Genomic DNA, 22,241 nt, shown 5'->3' on the forward strand with positions numbered 1-22,241 from the left:
CACTGTTGTTATTTTTTACAATAAGCACGGATGTTGTGCTGAGTCAAACACTTCTTGAAAATCAAGAAATACTGTATCTACTTAACTGGCTCAGCCCAAATCTTTCATTACATTACGTGAGAAAAGTGCGAGTTGGGTTTCACACAAACTTGTTTTCAGAATCAGTGCCGATTGGCACAGAGGAAATCATTCTGTTCGAGATACCTCATTATGTTTGAGCTCAGAATACGTTCTAAGATCCTACAAGAAATCAATGTGTAGGTTATTTGACAGTAGTTTTTTGGGTCACTTCTACTACCCTTTTTGTAAGGGGGTAGGAGAGGGGTGGGTAACTGTGCTTGCTTCCAACTACTGGACACAGATTTTTGTTTGAGGCATCTACTATATCACATTGGGGGGAAAAGCAGCACCAGGGTTGCCACAAGTTTCCCCGAGAGAAATCCCTTATTTCCATACAAATTTTAGCATTTTTCCCTGACAAATTGTGACATCTCAAGGGTCAGTTAAGGCGTAACTCGACAAGCTGTCTTTGCAGCTATGGTACAACAAACAGTAGTGCAAATGAGGAAATATCTGACAAAAACTTGCAAGCTGATGATGTTTCCTGATATGAGCAAAAATATTAAGTACTAACATCAACGTCTTTTGCGATGAACTGTTTTTAGATGGACAAAGCAAGCCAGATGGGATATGTTTTTCATTTAGACCACTGATGTTATTTTATTTAAATAAAAGGAAACCCATTTCACAACAAGAATCCAGAGTTCCTTGGAGTCACTAGACAGATTTAAAATACCTTCACTGATTTCAGAAATAGCCTCAGAAAAAAAGTAGGCCTCTTGAAAGAAGGGCATATGGTGGGAAAGTACTGTGTAAGCCAACACTGTAAGTGACCACAATAAAATGTCAGTACTACCATGTTCATTATTGTCAGCTATTACCCACTGTGCTACATCTATTATTTTACAGTATTTTGTGATTTTTCTTTCAACTGGCTCAGCCGAGTACATAACATACATACTGTCGGCGACTGACACAATTTTCTTCTTCTCATCATCCATATTTTCCAACATATAAACCACTTTTGAAGTGCCAAAATGTACTAGAACAAATAAAATGTCTATAAAATGCCAGAGTGTACAATGCATTGTGGTGAGACAGCCGCAATTCCTGAAATCCATCACCCGTGGCCTCTGGGCTCATGATGAGCACTGCAGCCCTGTGTAGCGGGACTTTGAATTTCGCCGCGCTACAGTCGTTCCCCCAGATATAAATTATACCGTCGCAGCTGTATGAGCGCTCGACAGCAGAGAAAATATTTATCAGAAAATGAAGGTACAAAAATTGTAACTCTTCTTGTTTTCTACCCGCTATTGTCTCTTGAGAGCAAAAGCGTAACTTCACTTATTCGCTAGTCTCGGTACGATTCAGATGTAAAAACATATTCGTTAGTCTTGGTTTGATTAAGACGTAAAAACTTATTGATGTGCAAACATATTGTATTGTGGAAGCTCTTATGAAATCTGGAGGATGGAAGAAGCCGTAAAATACATTGCATTCAATATCAAGATGGTTTTAATTTGTAGACATTAGTAATTCCTGGATGATGAAATTTACTGCAAGATTTGGAGCAGCTACAACTTTTTCAAGCAGAAATGAAGCAGGAGATTGTTGGAGAACAAGACCTGGATGCCGCACGAGAGAAGACATATTACCTCGGTAATGAATGAACTCTTATCTACGCCATTTCCCCCTGTTAATCACATTTTGTTATTCTCTGTTCTCTTTCAAATAATTTTTGTAGTGGAAATTGGTTTGACTTTTGCTCAGAAACGCCACAAGGACCATCCCAACAATAGCTTTTCCGAATCACGAAGACCGATAGCTTTTCTGTAATACGAAGTCCGATTTGCATTTCGTTCTTTCCCTTTTTCACAGTCATTAACGATTTTAAAACCCCTTTTTATTCACCATTTCTTCCCACATTTTCAACCTTTTCTTTTCTTCTCTTTTTCTTTTTTATTAACCACTACACCTGGTCCATGGATAAACCGTGTGAATCCGCTGCTTATGCCACACACAAACAGACCTGGCCTGCTGGGAGATCAGTGAGACTGGATTCGATGGGCAGAGTCTGCATATTAGTGGGAGCCAAATGGCTTCAGATCAGCAGGCACGATCTATTACAGATACCTGCAGAAACGGACTGCAGTTTTGGCCAATTGTGGAAATCCACTCAGTTATTCAACAGCTACACAGACGTGTCGATGAAATGAGAACGCGGTGATCAGTCCGTGCAACAGATAACTCGTTCAAATATTCTGAGAATCAATAATAATGAATATAGGTAGCAACTCACCATAAAGATGATTGCTGAGCCGAAAACAGGCATCTAGAAAAGATAATTACATTCTCACAACTAAATTTTCAGTCATAACTTTTGTCAGAAAATGAGAGCACGTGCACATTCACACAATCACTCCGACACAACTCGTGCACACATGGCCGCCGTCACCGGGCACTGTTGTCTACAGTCTCTCAGAATCATCCAAACGAACCACTCCTTGTGTCTCCCTGCCTCTTGTCGGCAGCTGCTAGGCTAGTGTCAAGAAGTGGTGGCAGCACTGACTCCAAGGAGAGGGGAGGTGTAGGTTGGGAAGGGGAGAGTAGTAGTAGTAATGAGGGAGTAGGGAACCGGGGCACCTACTCAGCTGTGGCAACTCTGAGCACATATGCATACTCGTAGGGCCTACACAGGTTAGTGTAGCTTCAGAAAAAGGCTGTCAGACAAGTGCAAATTTGACCGCAAATAGTCCTGCAGAAATAAATTCAGATAACTTAATATTTAATGTCTTGCTCAGCTAAATAGAGACCTACATGATTACCATATCAGAAGATGCAGTGAATATTATATACAAAGTGGCTTAAATTAACCAAAATGGATTAAAGATTGGCTGGGTGCATTTTATAAAATAGCTTCCCATTCAGAAAAAATGCATTGAAAAGACATACGTATTCAAAAATACATTAAGAAATTACTTACTCTGTCATCTTCTCTGTATAGTCTAAAAGAACACGTGGAAGTCAGACAGTAGAAAGGATCTCCATCAAACAAGAAATTATTCGATATCTGTGTATCCATAAACTGGGAGATATATAATATATAGGCTGGGTGCTTTTTTACTAAAGAAAAGCTGCCAAAGTGTGAAATAGTGACAGTCAGTGAGTTTATTGGTGTAGATTATACAAACACAGCAGCTAAAGTGTATAATTATGATCAGTATACTATAGTATAGTATAAACTTGTGTGGACATCAAAGTGTAATTAATCTTGCTTGTATCTTGTTTAACTTGTGTAGATAAAATCTTGCAACGGTGAACAGATTTAAGTGTGATTAATTAAGCATTACCTGTACTTTTACATGTTTGTGTAATGTTCTGTGTATAAATATAATGTAAATCATGTATCTTTAGACTACCTCTACACTATGGCTAAATGAACAAATCGAAAAAACATCGGTAAACCCTAAACCTTTGATTTCTGTTCGCTAAATTTGAATTCCTCTTCCTGATTTCTCGTTACTTTCCTGTACTGATTGCTCTATGTACATGTTTAATAAAGTGTGGGTTGGGATACAGCTTTGTCTCAATACCTTCTCAAGTACTGTCATACCCTTCAACCCTTACCTTTGCAGTCTGGTTTCTGTAGAAACAGCAAAAACAACGGTAACCGTTAGTTTACAAATGAGAGAATATGTTCTATTTTCAATACAGTTTGAGTGAAGTAGTCGTTACGTTTCATGCGTAGTGTGGACTACATCAAGATATTCTGTGCATTTTGCACCTCATGCAGTAGCGGTATCGCTCATTATACGTTTTTCTGATTTAAGTTGGTAAATAATTATGAACTCTGCACATTACATGAACAAATTCTACAAGCTGCTATTAACGTAGGTGCACCCCCAATGCACAGGGCAACATTGAATTTCGGTAGTACATTTATAAGATAACAGAGGTAAATACAACAGTTGTTTTCAAACATCTAAAATCCATATTTATCCTAACAATGTTAATTAATGGGGTTTCGTTCACTTATAATTAGTGACCTTTATATGTTATTACTGTCATCGGGCTCGAAGACTATTTGTGAATCTATCAAATGAACATGAAACCATTTGTTTTCAAAACTCTTCATTTTTATTACTATTCGTTTATTGTTTTATATAACCAAACTATTTACTAGAACAGCTGAATTAATTTCTACATAATTCCAACGTGGAACATATCACTACATACGTAGACAATGACAACGTACTTGAAATAGCTACCAATTTTTGCGCATTACTAATCAAAACAAGCAATTCGTTTGGTGCCCCACTTTGCCGCTAGAGGCGCGACAGTCATTCGCACTGACAAAGGAAAAATGCCAGTGGTGCAGTGTGAAGATTTAAGGTATTCGCTTAGTTTTCGTAATATGGATTTATATGCGAAGAAGACACAAAGAAATTCGGTTAACATGTGGCGATAGTACGCCCAGTCTGTAGGCTTAGTGTGAGCTTGGGATCACTCCCCGAGGTGAGTACTGTGTGTTTCGATTTGTTTACCGAGATCAGCTGTCAAGTAGTGTTTTTTGTTGTGTAATGAGTTATATTTAAAGGTCACTGCTGTGCGGAACTGTGAGATGTTCGCATGTGTTTCGTCGTCTGCGCTTTGAGACGTAGAATGGTGAGGTTACATTAGTCACTTAAATAGCTTTGCTTTTTAACTTCCAGAGGTCTTAATACATATGATTGCAAAGTTACGTTGTTTACATCTCGTTTTTTGAAACAGTGTCGAAATTTTGATCTGCTCTCTTCGTGAGTGTAATTACGCTTACTGAATATGTGCTGCGATATGTTAATATCTGTGTTCGCTTGTAACTTCATAATTGTAAACAATGTGAGTTATAAAGATCGACGACGAGAATAGGAGGCGTTTGGCGGGTAGTATGAAGTACGCTGTATTGTGTCTTTCAACCAAAATTACAGGAATTCCGCCCTTTTAGTTTTTAATTCATCACCACATTATTAGAAAAGTTACTAGAACTTTTATGTTGCGAGCTGTGTTTCATAGTTTTGAATTGAAAACCCTACTCGCAGAGAGATTGTTCTATATTCTCAAAATGCAATAAAGTCTCGTGCTTAAATTTCCTTTCAACGATCTTTATGAATGTCCTGTAATAAGAAAATGAAATTACCAAGTTGTTGTTGTGTAGCTGGACATGTAAGCTAGAGCAGCATCAAATGTTAGACTTCTCAAGTTTATATGGATTCCATATTTCAGCATACAGCTTATATACATAATTCACTGTAGGTGTAGCAGAATGTTCTAAAGTCATATTACTGATGGATCGTCAATTAGCAGTTAACGAGGGAAGTTTTCTGGTGACACCACTGTTTCCTGGAAAGCATTTCATTCACGTTTTAATTTTGAAGAGCCAGTCAAAGCTAGTACATTCTTCGGTATTATTGCAGTTTGTAGTCAGAGCTGTTATAGGCCTTTTATGTAAAACATTTTCGAAACTTTTATTTACAGGTGCTTTACACGTTAGTGTGTAACGTGTAAATAGATATGCAGGATGTGAATGACCTAGGATTCTTGTTAGGTGTTCTTAAGTAACTGTTATCCGATTCTGAAGATAAGCACCCTGTGTTATTTATGGATTCTGCTGTGTGCATTTCAGTATTCTGTAGATGTGTGTTGTTAATGCGTTCTCCGTGCCCTTACATTTTAGAAGCATGGTGTCTCTGTTCCCTAGAGCTATTTTAACAACTTCTCAAGTTTTACAGTGTGACTTGAACCAAACTTGTACTTCTAATTTTAGTGGTAATCCTCAAAAGCATTTAGGAAAATAAGCCTACTTTTACACAGAAATCAGTGGATTGAAAAGTGGAAATAATGGTTTCATGTTTAGCAGCACAGTTTTCCATTTCATTTCATGATGACAAGATGAAGTACCCTTTTGGTCTTATTTGTACAATTGCTGTTATACAATGCTGTTTGGAAGAGACAGAATTACCACCAAATTTTAGAATGTGAGGGATGCAATTCGGAAATGTTTTATATTTATTAATTATCTTGCACAATTAGGATTTTCGTTAGTAATTGACAATTCAATATGTGCAGTACTTGAGCAGTACAAGAATATTTTGAGCATTGTACATGCTATTGATGTTGTCATAGTTTGTCCAGAGTAAGAGATCCCATAATTATGTAAACACGTGTATCATTATTACCTACATATTAATGAAAGTCAATTGCATGCAACAAATGCAATTAACAATACACACTTAAAAAATCTAATTATACAGTACAATACTAGACATACAAAATGATATTAGTAGTCATACCAATTTAAGCAACAGCAGCATTAATAGAAAAGATATCTTTTCTCAAATGTTTTAAATTCATGTATAGTATTATAATAATAATAATGTCATAACGGCTGAGACAGGAAAGAGGAATAATAATAAAACCCGTGGAGGCCCGGGAAAAGGATAGACCTCCGGTATGTTCTGCCAGTCATAAAAGGCGACGAAAAGAACAAACTGCTAACAGGGCTAACACCCCCCGCCCCCCCCCCCCCCCCTTTTAGTGTGATTAGTTGGTTCAGGACAGAACTAATGAAGCCTCGGACAAGCGCTGTCACGGTCGGGGACGACGCTTGAACCCTATGCCCGTCCACAATGGTAACGACACTGCTAGCCACATGGAAAATGATTTCGATCCAAATAGAGGTGTTTTGCAGGATATGCTTCCTGCGACCACTCTATAAGGAAAACAAAGACAGAGGATGAGATGGTCAGATGAAGTTAACAGACACCTCATGTTCTGTTATTACCAAGCAACAAACTTAGGAACCAACACAACTGGATACAGATCACAAGTATACACAATATTTATTACCAGATTCCCAGAATTAAAAATTTTAACATAACAACGACTAGCTGATCAGATCTGTGTAATAATAAAAAATAACAGGATACCCCAGTCAGAATTAGAAAACATTTAACAACAAATACTGGAACAAAATAATGTGCAATCAGAAGAAGAAGAAAATACTGTAATGGACTCAAACATCCCAGAACAAACAAACAAACAAAGAACACCACACATCAATTAAACAATCAGAGGAAAACAAAATATTAAGACAGCCACCAGAACAAGCACAAATAGAACACGAAGTGATACACATGTTAGATATAGAAGAAAAATTTCAGCTGACGTATATAGAATTCAAAGACACAAATACAGACATTAGACCATTCTTGCATAGACCACCAAATAACCCACAAGTCGAACAATAATAACTATCAGCACACTCATACACAACAAAATAAATGAAAATACAACTATGGAAGAGTTAAAACTACTGGTTTATATAGGAGCACTTATTACACTAAATATACACACTAGGCAGAGATCAGAACCAACCAACACACAGAAGGAAACCACAAAACCAGCATGGCAACACAGGCTACAGATCAGAATAGAAAAACTGAGAAAAGACATCGGACAGCTAACACAATTTATAAGAAAAGAAATATCAGGCAAAAAAAAAAAAAAAAAACGAAAATGGTTAGCAATAGAGCAATTAGATGAAAAGAAGCAGAAATTACAAGCATTGGCCAAACGACTTAGAAGATACAAAAAAAGTGAAAATAGAAGGAAACAAAACCAAACATTCAACACAAACCAAAAGAAATTTTATCAGACAATAGATAACACACACGTTAAAATAAACAATCCACCAAACATGACAGACATGGAACACTTTTGGAGCAACATGTGGTCAAACCCGGTACAACATAACAGGCATGCACGGTGGATACAAGCAGAAACAGACACATGCAAGATGATACCACAAATGCCTGAAGTGATAATTTTGCAACATGAAGTCACCCAAGCAATTAATTCTACTCACAATTGGAAAGCCTCTGGAAAAGATAAAATAGCAAATTTCTGGCTAAAGTAGTTCACCTCAACACATTCACGTCCAACTAAATTATTTAACAATAGAATAGGGAAACGTTCCACGTGGGAAAAATATATATAAAAACAAAGATGATGTGACTTACCATACGAAAGCGCTGGCAGGTCGATAGAAACACAGACACATACACACAAAATTCTAGCTTTCGCAACCAATGGTTGCTTCGTCAGGAAAGAGGGAAGGAGAGGGAAAGACGAAAGGATGTGTGTTTTAAGGGAGAGAGTAAGGAGTCATTCCAATCCCGGGAGCGGAAAGACTTACCTTAGGGGGAAAAAAGACAGGTATACACTCTCGAGCGCGCGCGCATGCACACACACACACACACACACACACACACACACACACACACACACACACACACACACACACACACACACACACACACACACACATCCATCCGCACATACAACACAGAACAAAATTATAAATGAAGAACAAAAAGCCTGTTGCAAAGGAGCATGAGGCTGTATAGAGCAACTGATAATAGATGCAGAGGTGACATATCAAGCTAAAACTAAACAAAGGTCGCTACACTACTCATACATTGATTACCAAAAAGCTTTTTATAGTGTACCCCACTCATGGTTACTACAAATATTGGAAATATACAAAGCAGATCCTAAATTGATACAGTTCCTAAACATAGTAATGAAAAATTGGAAAACCACACTTAATATCCAAACAAATTCAAATAATATCACATCACAGCCAATACAGATTAAGCGTCGAATATACCAAGGAGACTCATTAAGTCCTTTCTGGTTCTGCCTTGCTCTGAACCCACTATCCAACATGCTAAACAATACAAATTATGGACACGATATTACTGGACCATACCAAAACAAAATCACACACTTGCTATACATGGATGATATAAAACTACTGGCAGCAACAAATCAACAACTCAACCAATTACTAAAGATAACAGAAGTATTCAGCAATGATATAAATATGGCTTTTGGAACAGACAAATGTAAGAAAAATAGCATAGTCAAGGGAAAACACACTAAACAAGAAGATTACATATTGGATAACCACAGTGACTGCATAGAAGTGATGGGAAAAACAGATGCATATAAATATCTAGGATACAGACAAAAAATAGGAATAGATTATACAAATATTAAAGAAGAACTAAAAGAAAAATATAGGCAAAGACTAAAAAAAGTACTGAAAACAGAATTGACAGCAAGAAACAAGACAAAAGCTATAAATACTTACGCCACACCAATATTGACCTGCTCATTTGGAGTAGTGAAATGGAGTAACACAGACCTAGAAGCACTCAACACACTTACACGATCACAATGCCAGAAATATAGAATAAATCACATACATTCAGCAACAGAAAGATTCACATTAAGCACAAAGGAAGGAGGAAGGGGATTTATCGATATAAAAAACCTACATTATGGACAGGTAGACAATTTAAGAAAATTCTTTATAGAACGAAAATACATCAGCTGCACCACTGGTATTTCATAACCACTTCTACAACCCATTAGATCACATAACATCAACAGATATGAAGAAAGTAAATTGGAAAAAGAAAACACCACATGGCAAGCACCCGTATCATCTAACACAGCCACACATCGATCAAGACGCATCCAACACATGGCTAAGAAAAGGCAATATATACAGTGAGACGGAAGGATTCGTGATTGCGATACAGGATCAAACAATAAACACCAGATATTACAGCAAGCACATTATTAAAGATCCCAATACCACAACAGATAAATGCAGACTTTGCAAACAACAAATAGAAACAGTAGATCACATCACAAGAGGATGTACAATACTAGCAAATAGAGAATACCCCGGAAGACATGACAATGTAGCAAAAATAATACATCAACAACTTGCCATACAACATAAACTAATAAAACAACAGATTCCCACATACAAGTATGCACCACAAAATGTACTGGAGAATGACGAATACAAATTATACTGGACAGAATCATTATAACAGATAAAACACAACCATGTAACAAACCTGACATCATACTCACCAATAAAAAGAAGAAATTAACACAACTAATCGAAATATCCATACCCAATACAACAAATATACAGAATAAAACGGGAGAAAAAATTGAAAAATACATCCAACTGGCTGAGGAAGCCAAGGACATGTGGCATCAGGATAAAGTTGACATTATACCAATTATACTATCAACTACAGGAGTCATACCACACAATATCCACCAGTACATCAACGCAATACAGCTACATCCAAACATATATATACGACTACAGAAATCTGTAATTATTGATACATGTTCAATTACCCAAAAGTTCCTAAATGCAATGTAACATATTCCGTACAGTTAAAAGGAAGTCGCGCTTGATCAAGGTCCGCGTCACTTTCCATTTTTAACCAGACATAACATCTGAGAAAGGAAAGACATAATAATAATAATAATAATAATAATAATAATAATAATAATAATAATAAAAACCCCGTGGAGGCCCGGGAAAAGAATAGGCCTCCGGTATGTTCTGCCAGTCGTAAAAGGCGACGAAAAGAACAAACCACTAATAGGGCTAACCCCCCTTTTAGTGTGATTACTTGGTTCAGGACAGAACTAAAGAAGCCTCGGACAAGCGCCGTCATGGTCGGGGACGACGCTTGAACCCTATGCCCACCCACAATGGTAACGACTCTGCTAGCCAACTGGAAAATGATTTAAATCCGAATAGAGGTGTTTTGCAGGATATGCTTCCTGCAACCACCCTAGAAGGAAAACAAAGACAGAGGATGAGATGGTCAGATGAAGTTAATCGACACCTCATGTTCTGTTATTACCAAGCAACAAACCTAGGAACCAACACAACTGGATACAGATCGCAAGTATACACAACATTTATTACCAGATACCCAGAATTAAAATTTTTAACAGAACAACGACTAGCTGATCAGATCCGTGTAAAATAATAAAAAATAACAGGATACCCCAGTCAGAATTAGATAACATCAAACAACAAGTACAACAAATACTGGAACAAAATAATGTGCAATCAGAAGAAGAAGAAAATACAGTAATGGACTCAAACATCCCAGAGCAAACAAACAAAGAACAACACGCACCAATTAAACAATCAGAGGAAAACGAAATCTTAAGGCAGCCACCAGAACAAGCACAAATAGAACACAAAGTGACACAGATATTAGATATAGAAGAAAAATTTCAGCTAACATATATAGAATACAAAGACACAAATACAGACATTAGACCATTCTTGCATAGACCATCAAATAACCCACAAGTCGAAACAACAATAAAAACTATCAACACAATCATACACAACAAAATAAATGAAAACACAACTATGGAAGAGTTACAACTACTGGTATATATAGGAGCACTCACTACACTAAATATACACACTAGGCAGAGATCAGAACCAACCAACACACAGAAGAAACCCACAAAACCAGCATGGCAACACAGGCTACAGATCAAAATAGAAAAACTGAGAAAAGACATCGGACAGCTAACACAATTTATAAGAAATGAAATCTCGGAAAAGAAACGAAAAAGGTTAGGTAAAATCTCACAACAAGAAGCGACAGAGCAATTAGACGAAAAGAAGCAGAAATTACAAGCATTCGCCAAACGACTCAGAAGATACAAAAAAAGTGAAAATAGAAGGAAACAAAACCAAACATTCAACACAAACCAAAAGAAATTTTACCAGACAATAGATAACACACACATTGAAATAAACAATCCACCAAACATAACAGACATGGAACACTTCTGGAGCAACATATGGTCAAACCCGGTACAACATAACAGGCATGCACGGTGGATACACGCAGAAACAGACACATACAAGATGATACAACAAATGCCTGAAGTGACAATTTTGCAACATGAAGTCACCCAAGCAATTAATTCTACTCACAATTGGAAAGCCCCTGGAAATGATAAAATAGCAAATTTCTGGTTAAAGAAGTTCACCGCAACACATTCACATCTAACTAAATTATTTAACAGTTACATTGCAGACCCATACACATTCCCTGATACACTTACACATGGAATAACTTATCTGAAACCTAAAGATCAAGCAGACACAGCGAACCCAGCTAAATATCGCCCCATAACATGCCTACCAACAATATACAAAATATTAACTTCAGTCATTAAACAGAAACTAGTGACACATACAACACAGAACAAAATTATAAATGAAGAACAAAAAGGCTGTTGCAAAGGAGCACGAGGATGTAAAGAGCAACTGATAATAGATGCAGAGGTGACATATCAAGCTAAAACTAAACAAAGGTCGCTACACTACGCATACATCGATTACCAAAAAGCTTTTGATAGTGTACCCCACTCATGGTTACTACAAATATTGGAAATATATAAAGTAAATCCTAAATTGATACAGTTCCTAAACATAGTAATGAAAAACTGGAAAACCACACTTAATATCCAAACAAATTCATATAATATCACATCACAGCCAATACAGATTAAGCGTGGAATATACCAAGGAGATTCATTAAGTCCTTTCTGGTTCTGCCTTGCTCTGAACCCACTATCCAACATGCTAAATAATACAAATTATGGTTACAATATTACTGGAACATACCCACACAAAATCACACATTTGCTATACATGGATGATCTAAAACTACTGGCAGCAACAAATCAACAACTCAACCAATTACTAAAGATAACAGAAGTATGTAGCAATGACATAAATATGGCTTTTGGAACAGACAAATGTAAGAAAAATAGCATAGTCAAGGGAAAACACACTAAACAAGAAGATTACATATTGGATAACCACAGCGACTGCATAGAAGCGATGGAAAAAACAGATGCCTATAAATATCTAGGATACAGACAAAAGATAGGAATAGATGATAGAAATATTAAGGAAGAGCTAAAAGAAAAATATAGACAAAGACTAACAAAAATACTGAAAACAGAATTGACAGCAAGAAACAAGACAAAAGCTATAAATACCTATGCTATACCAATATTGACCTACTCATTTGGAGTAGTGAAATGGAGTAACACAGACCTAGAAGCACTCAATACACTTACACGATCACAATGCCACAAATATAGAATACATCACATACATTCAGCAACAGAAAGATTCACATTAAGCAGAAAGGAAGGAGGAAGGGGATTTATCGACATAAAAAACCTACATTGTGGACAGGTAGACAATTTAAGAAAATTCTTTCTAGAACGAGCAGAAACTAGCAAAATACACAAAGCAATCACCCACATAAATACATCGGCTACACCACTACAATTTCATAACCACCTCTACAACCCTTTAGATCACATAACATCAACAGATACAAAGAAAGTAAATTGGAAAAAGAAAACACTACATGGCAAGCACCCGTATCATCTAACACAGCCACACATCGATCAAGACGCATCCAACACATGGCTAAAAAGAGGCAATATATACAGTGAGACAGAAGGATTCATGATTGCAATACAGGATCAAACAATAAACACCAGATATTACAGCAAGCACATTATTAAAGATCCCAATACCACAACAGATAAATGCAGACTTTGCAAACAACAAATAGAAACAGTAGATCACATCACAAGCGGATGTACAATACTAGCAAATACAGAATACCCCAGAAGACATGACAACGTTGCAAAAATAATACATCAACAGCTTGCCTTACAACATAAACTTTTAAAACAACACGTTCCTACATACAAGTATACACCACAAAATGTACTGGAGAATGATGAATACAAATTATACTGGAACAGAACCATTATAACAGATAAAACAACGCCACATAACAAACCTGACATCATACTCACCAATAAAAAGAAGAAATTAACACAACTAATTGAAATATCCATACCCAATACAGCAAATATACAGAAGAAAACAGGAGAAAAAATTGAAAAATACATCCAACTGGCTGAGGAAGTCAAGGACATGTGGCATCAGGATAAAGTTGACATTATACCAATTATACTTTCAACTACAGGAGTCATACCACACAATATCCACCAGTACATCAATGCAATACAGCTACATCCAAACTTATATATACAACTTCAGAAATCCGTAATTATTGATACATGTTCAATTACCCGAAAGTTCCTAAACGCAATGTAGCATATACCGTACAGTTAAAACGAAGTGACGCTTGATCAAGGTCCGCGTCACTTTCATTCCGAACCAGACCTAAGGTCTGAGAAAGGAAACATAATAATAATAATAATAATAATAATCTACACATATATTTTTTTGTGTGGCTCAGTTGCCTAGTTCAAGCCTGTCAATTGGGCCTACTTCAGTAACTTGTTTGTCTCTGAGTATAGAGCATTGTTCAATACGAGTTGTCTGCTTTGACCAGTTGTATAGGAAATATGTGACAAACACCGTATATGATGTGACGACAATAATGTGACAATATTGGTGGTTATTTTCAAATGTGTGAAGCTACAGATCAGTCTGTAAACACAGCCAGGTTTTGTTTAGTGTCACATGCATTGGCTTCACCAACTCTCATCCAAATTGTTACCGTCCAACCTGACCCCTATGTTGGGCTAAGCTACAGATTAATTTGCCACTATAATCAGTTCTTTTTCTTTCACATTTGTTGGCTTTGCCAACTAACAACAAAACTGTGAATATAAGCACCAAAAGGTGATGTGACATCAGCCATTAACATTGTGTCACTGGCCAATGCTCATGACTCGTATCGGAAACATTCCTCTTGTTCCGTCTAACCTACACCAGTTATCCAAGCACAGACAGAAGACCTACAGTTTATGTTGAATCTGAAATGTGTCATTCCTGGTGAATTGTCACATCATTGAGAAGTGAAAGCTTGGGTACAGACAGACTGAAAAAATTCTGTGGGTTTTGATACTGTTACCGTTTGGTTTCCATACGTGCGCTTTACCACCAGATCACCAGGCCTGACTAAAATGCTTTTTGCTTAATCTTTCTTTAGCCAGTGTTCCAGAAGACTTTGTGACACACAGCATGCTTGAATTTGTTGCATATTAAGTAATTGTGTCCATACATACATATTACTGTATTATGTCTTTTTAAGTTTTGTAACTGGGGTGTCAGTAATCAGCCTGTGATCTGAATCATAGTTGTGTATAGACTGTTGCTGTGTGTGCTTCTACAGCTTTACTTGGGCTACTCACTTTGGTGTTCTGAAAGTTGTTGTTGTTGCAGTGTTGGTGGTTGTCATCAGTGCTAGGACTGATTTGATGCAGCTCTCGTGGAACTCTATCCTGTGCAAGCCACTTCATTCCCGAATAACTACTGCAATTTAAATCAGTATGAATCTGCATACTGTATTTTTACTGCCCACATTTCCTTCCAATAATAAATTGGTGTTCCCTTGATGTCTCTGAAGGTAACAGGAATGAAATGCAGGGGCAAACAGTTATCCACAACTTGTACAGAACCCTGACTGCAGTTGAAAGATTCCCAGGACAAGAAATAGAAGCAGTGGTTCATAAGGGAGAAAGACAGGTTTGATGCTTATCCTCCATGTTATTCAACCTGTAGATTGAGCAAGTAATAGAGGAAACCAAGATAAAATTTCAAGAGAGATAAGCATTAGGAAGTCTCTTCTGAGAGTACGAGGTGCATTCAAGTTCTAAGGCCTCCGATTTTTTTTCTAATACTCACCCGAAATCGATGAAACTGGCGTTACTTCTCGACGTAATCGCCCTGCAGACGTACACATTTTTCACAACGCTGACGCCATGATTCCATGGCAGCGGCAAAGGCTTCTTTAGGAGTCTGTTTTGACCACTGGAAATTCGCTGAGGCAATAGCAGCACGGCTGGTGAATGTGCGGCCACGGAGAGTGTCTTTCGTTGTTGGAAAAAGCCAAAAGTCACTAGGAGCCAGGTCAGGTGAGTAGGGAGCATGAGGAATCACTTCAAAGTTGTTATCACGAAGAAACTGTTGCGTAATGTTAGCTCGATGTGCGGGTGCGTTGTCTCAGTGAAGCAGCACACGCGCGGCCCTTCCCGGACGTTTTTGTTGCAGTGCAGGAAGGAATTTGTTCTTCAAAACATTTTCGTAGGATGCACCTGTTACCGTAGTGCCCTTTGGAACGCAGTGGGTAAGGATTACGCCCTCGCTGTCCCAGAACATGGACACCATCATTTTTTCAGCACTGGCAGTTACCCGAAATTTTTTTGGTGGCGGTGAATCTGTGTGCTTCCATTGAGCTGACTGGCACTTTGTTTCTGGATTGAAAAATGGCATCCACGTCTCATCCATCGTCACAACCGACGAAAAGAAGGTCCCATTCGTGCTGTCGTTGCGCGCCAACATTGCTTGGCAACGTGCCACACGGGCAGCCGTGTGGTCGTCCGTCAGCATTTGTGGCACCCACCTGGACGACACTTTTCACATTTTCAGGTCGTCATGCAGGATTGTGTGCACAGAACCCACAGAAATGCCAACTCCGGAGGCAATCTGTTCAACAGTCATTCGGCGATCCCCCAAAACAATTCCCTCCACTTTCTTGATTGTGTCGTCAGACCGGCTTGTGCGAGCCCGAGGTTGTTTCGGTTTGTTGTCACACAATGTTCTGCCTTCATTAAACTGTCGTACCCACGAACGCACTTTCGATACATCCATAACTCCATCACCACATGTCTCCTTCAACTGTCGATGAATTTCAATTGGTTTCACATCACGCAAATTCAGAAAACGAATGATTGCACGCTGTTCAAGTAAGGAAAATGTCGCCATTTTAAGTATTTAAAAAAGTTCTCATTCTCGCCGCTGGCGGTAAAATTCCATCTGCCGTACGGTGCTGCCATCTCTGGGACGTATTGACAATGAATGCGGCCTCATTTTAAAACAATGCGCATGTTTCTATCTCTTTCCAGTCTGGAGAAAAAAAATTGGAGGCCTTAGAACTTGAATGCACCTCGTATTTATCTGCCGTGTAACCTTGTTTGAAAGTGAACTGTGAAGGACAAATAGTACACAGAAGAAGGGAATAGGAGCTTTTGAAATGTGGTGCTACAGAAGAATGCTGAATATTAGATGGGTAGATCACGTAATTAATTAGGTATGAATAGAATTGGCGACAAAAGAAATTTGCAGCACATCTTGACTAAAAGAAGGGATTGGATGATAGGACTCACTCTGGGACATCAAGGCATCACCAGTTTAGTGTTGGAGGGAAGTGTGCAGGGATAAAAATTGTAGAGGGAGGCCAGGAGATGAATACAATAAGCAGGTTCAAAAAACCGTATGTTGCAGTAGGTATTCCGAGATGGAAAGGCTTACACGTAATAGACTTGTGTGGATATCTGCATCGGACCACTCTTTGAACTAAGCCCACAATGGCAACAAGATGTCAGTTTTGAATCAACTTGAATGCCAAAAAGTTTAGTTGAGCTATCGCCACAGTCATTTTTGCATCGACAAGGGAGAGTATTTACAGTCTTACAGTGATGAATTTGCAATTCAGTTACTCTAGTCAATATATCAGACACTTTGGGGAGTTCTAGACCTCTCTGGTTTAGCACATCTGTCTCTTCCAGTAGTAATAAAGAGTATGGGCTTACAGGGCACAGTATTGTGCAGGTCAATAGAAATGAAGGAAAGCAAAGGGGTGTAGGATACAAAATCAGTATTCTGAGTAAATGAGCTTCAAAGTTTGTATCAAATTTAAAATTCTCTGTTCGTTTATGACATTGCCTACAGTAAGCGTCATGTTGTGTTGTGGTCTTCAGCCCAGAGACTGGTTTGATGCAGCTCTCCATGCTACTCTATCCTGAGCAAGCTTCATCATCTCCCAGTACCTACTGCAACCTACATCCTTCTGAATCTGTTTAGTGTATTTATCTCTTGGTCCCCCTCTATGATTTTTACCCTCCATGCTGCCCTCCAATACTAAATTGTTGATCCCTTGATGCCTCGGAACATGTCCTACCAACTGACCTCTTCTCCTAGTCAAGTTGTGCCACAAATTTCTCTTCTCCCCAATTGAGGGTCTGCAGCTAGTCTGTCTGCATGCTAGACACATTGGACCTACACTTGGAGTTACAGTCCAGGGTGTGATTTCATATGATGGCAGGAGCAGTTTTCATGGTTTCACACCCTGACTGTAAATTTGTTCTTCAATGTGGTGATTCAACCCGTTGTGCTGCCATTTGTGAACAGCATTTGGGAGGGGGTGGGGGTATTTTCCAATGGGATAATGCTTACCTGCGTACCGCTGTTGTAACTCGACATGCTCTGCAGTGTGTTGGCACGTTGCCTCGGCCTGCTTGATCGCCAGACGTGTCTCCAATCGAGCACATACTGGATATTGTCGGAAGACGACTCCGGCGTCATCCACAGACCGAATTAACCGTCCCTATGTTGACTGACCGAGTGTAACATGCACGGTATTCTGTCCCACTAATTAATACGCAGCATTTGTTTGACACGTATGCATGCTTGCATTCAACATTCTTCAGTTACATTGGTTATTCACGTACAAACATTTTGCATTTGCATTGACATACTTCGCGTTTACGCTAATCTGTGATCTTGCAATGTTGATCATTTAAATATGTTATGTAGACAGATGTACTGAAATTTCTTTGCTCTACATTCATTTTTTTGGTGTTGCAATTTCTTTTCTGTCAGTGTATAATATAGCCTATTTTGTTGCTGCTTCGATTGTGTGCACATCTTGTTCAAAATTGTATCTACATCCGTGCTTTGCAAACCACTGTGAAATGCACAGCAGAGGTTAGTTCTCTTTGTACCGTTATTAGAGCTCCTTCCCATTCCAGTCACGTACGAAGTGCAGGAAGAAAGATTGATTAAGCACTTCTGTGCACGCTGCAATCGGCCAGGTCTCGTCTTCGTGACCCCTACAGGACTGAAATGTAGACAGTGGTGGATCACAGAAATTACTGTGAATGGTGGATTATAACGTTAAAAACAGTGTTCTTGTGGGAGGCAGTTTGCACCGTGTGCATGAACATTCCAAATTCTTCAGTAATGTTAGACAGTGGGCTAATTTCCCCCAAATTGAGCTCGCAAAAGTAAATAATAAATAGCGATGTAAGTGGCAGGTGCTCTGTTCGATCCTGCGTGACGAGTACTTGTTCAAAAAACAGTAGCACGTAACGGACAATCGGCCACTAGATGTCACAAGGTGCAGTTTGAACAGTGGCGGGGATTACCGCGCGCTCTGTACAGTGACAGAAGCGGCGGAACGGGTCAGTCAGGAGAGCTTGGTGCCTTCAGTTGTGGTCCGGTCGGTAGATGCCACACGAGTAACAGATCCGTCAGAGATATTTCGACACCTCTGAAGCTGCCACAGTTGACTGTCGGTGATGCGATCGTGAAGTTGAAATTTGAAGAAATGGCTGCCGCGAATCGGAGACAGGCCAGACCTCGCGTATCGACCGGTGGGGACCGTTGAGTGATGTCGAAGGCGGTCGTAAAACATCGCACAAAATCTGTAGGAGAAATCACTCGAAGTGCTAGCGGCAGTTCAGCTCACACGATGACTGTGTCTAGAGAGTTAAGGAGAGTGGGCTGCACGGGTTGAGCAGCTGCTCGTAAGCCACGCATTTCTGTAATCGGCACTAAGCGGCATTCGAAACAGTGTAAAGGGTGATGCCACTGGACAGGGGGTGGCTGGAAATGAATGATACAGAGTGACGAATGGTCCTATACCCTGTGACAGTCTGACAGAGGGTTCAGGTTTCACAAACACTTGGAGGACGTATCTGCCATCACGTGTAATGCCGACAGTGAAGTGCGGAGCGGGTGGTGTTACGGTACAGAAATTTTTTTCGTGGTTAGAGTGTGGTCCCCTTATTTCACTTAACAAAATGTTAAATGCACAAGAATTTGAACCATTTTACACCGCCGTGTAATGTGGACAGTAGGGGAGCAGTTCGGGATGACGATCGGCACGGCAGTGTAGCCTGTCGTATAGCGGCATCTGTGAGGGTGCGGTTTGTGGGTGGCGGCATTCCCGAAATGGACTGGCCCACCCTGAGTGCCAACTGCACCCTGTGTGGCACCTCTGGGACGAATTGGAACATCGACTTCGGTTTGTATCCTGGCGTTCGACTTCACTACCTTTTCTAGTCTCGGCTCTCGGAGAATGGGCTGCCGTTCCTTCGCAGGCACTGGGGTACCGCACTGAAAGTGTCCCCGGCAGAGTTAAACTTGTCACGAAGACAGGAGGTGACACGCCCTGTATTAAAGTCAACTAGTAAGTGTCCAGATACTTTTGACCGAGTGGTGTAAGTACATTTTTTCGCACAAAAATATCTGTCGGGTCATCACCGTCAGTGACTCGACAGCCTCGTGTGAGACTTGGCTTTCCACAAATTTCTCATTCTTTCATGTTTTAGTCCTCAACTCCTCTGTTTCTGAATTCCAGTTTTCCTTATGTCCTTTCTGACACCTTCCTCACAAGTTAACTTTTGTTTTCCACCTCACATTTGTAATCAGTGAGAAGTTCCATTTGGAAAAGCTGGTGCACAGTAGGTGCCCAAGCATCTTTTAGAGAAACAGAAGAATGAGTGTTTGCCCCATCGGTCTATCGGGATATGCAGAGTGAGGAACAGATTTTGTCACTCGTATTGTGGCACGTGATGGAACTTGGTGCCACCACTTTGATGCCGCTTACAAAGGACGAGCACAGATTGACGGCATCCCTCATCCCCGAAGGCCGGAAAAGTGACGCTCAATTTCTTTTTCGACAGAGTAGGAGAACTACTCGTCGACCGGCTACCGCAGGGTGCGACAGTTAATGCCGAACAGTATTGCGATACGTCGCCGAGGCACGAGTGTGACGTCGAGAAAGACTGCAGCAGCCAGCTCTCGTAACGCGTAGTGCTTCTCCGGGACAGCATTTGACCACACGTCGTCAAAAAGATCCTTGAGGTCTTTCAAAAGTATTGACGAGCAGTCCTCGAATGTCCTCTTTACGGCCCCAGCATCTCCCCGTGTGACTTGCAGATTTTTGGTCTCTTAAAATTATCTCTGAAAGGTTAGAGGTTAACTTGTGACAAGGAAGTGCACGGCACTGCAGAAACCTGGATCTGTCCACAGCCCAGGAGTTTCTTCACTGAAGCTATCCTCTCTGTCTTGTGTGCCAGCATCAGTGTGTCAATGTCAGTTGCAATTATGTAAAGCTGTACAGTTCCGCATTAACTGTAGTTGTAATAGTGTTACGTATAACTGTAGCCTCGTTTTCATTTGGACATACCTTATAATTTCAGCTATGTATTAATCTAAATCATCAAATTTTAGTGTGACTGTGAAGATATTCTTCAATTGAGTAGGAGTTTCCCCTTTGGAAGTTCTTTACTTCAGATTTAAACTACACCTCATTATCTAAATGACGTTAAATGGGGTTTGGTAAGTTGTTGAATAATGTGTATGCACATGTCTGAATCCTTTGTGTATTAATGTTTACACTTTGAGGTCTCGCTAAGGTCGGTTTAGGTCCTAGTGTTATTGTCATGCTATTAGCCATTTTTTGTGAAAGGAGAAATATTGGTAACGACATAAGTACATCAGTGAGTTTGTACAATTACACCATTATCATCTGCATATGCCAGCACCAGAACGGCTTTGTATAGTATTCTTACTCAATGTCTCATCCACCTATCACGCAGACAACTGTTTTGTTGTGTAATCCCAAACCCGTTTCACCACCTGTGCTGTCATCAGAGGTATTCTTTATTGAGTTCTGTAAAATGTTAACATGTTTCAACTAATAATTACTCTAACAAAATTAAGCTTAAACATGTTTCTGCCTATTGTTGTCATTACGTTAATTTTCTCTAGACTATTGGTTTATGCAGAACCCTGTGTGCATTACTGTATACTGGTAACTTGTCATCTGCAATTAAATGGTGTTGCTGTGAGTTTTGCTGATTAACAAATGACATTATATGAAAATGTAGTTTTGTTGCACAAAACTGTTTTGCTACTGTGTTTTGTTATTGCTTACAGCTAGTTTCGAAATACCTGTTTTTGTCTGTTGTTGAAATTCACGCAGCCCAGATAGCTACCCTTGTTATAGTTGTGCTTGTGGGATGGGGAAATGCACTGGCCCCAGATCGAATCAGATCAGCTTGGCAGATTAACGAGGAGGGTCAGTGTGCCGGCATGCTTGGAAGTGGTTTTTAGGCGGTTTTCCACATTCCATTAGGTGAGTGCTGGG

General features: G+C 39.4%; 1 protein-coding gene across 2 annotated transcripts in view; it reads left to right on the forward strand.

Moving 5' to 3' along the window:
- The first annotated feature begins 4,416 nt into the window (after positions 1-4,416).
- LOC126426794 (autophagy-related protein 9A) overlaps positions 4,417-22,241 on the forward strand; it is a 151,259-nt gene continuing 133,434 nt past the window's right edge. The window contains exon 1 of one of the 2 annotated variants that reach the window (XM_050088792.1): positions 4,417-4,575. The gene's annotated coding sequence lies outside the window, so the exon portion shown is untranslated. Of the gene's footprint in view, positions 4,576-4,625; positions 4,726-22,241 lie in introns of those variants that run through there. The other variant, XM_050088793.1, reaches the window with a different exon arrangement.

This window comes from Schistocerca serialis, chromosome 11 (assembly GCF_023864345.2).
Source record: "Schistocerca serialis cubense isolate TAMUIC-IGC-003099 chromosome 11, iqSchSeri2.2, whole genome shotgun sequence".
Lineage (NCBI taxonomy): Eukaryota > Metazoa > Arthropoda > Insecta > Orthoptera > Acrididae > Schistocerca > Schistocerca serialis.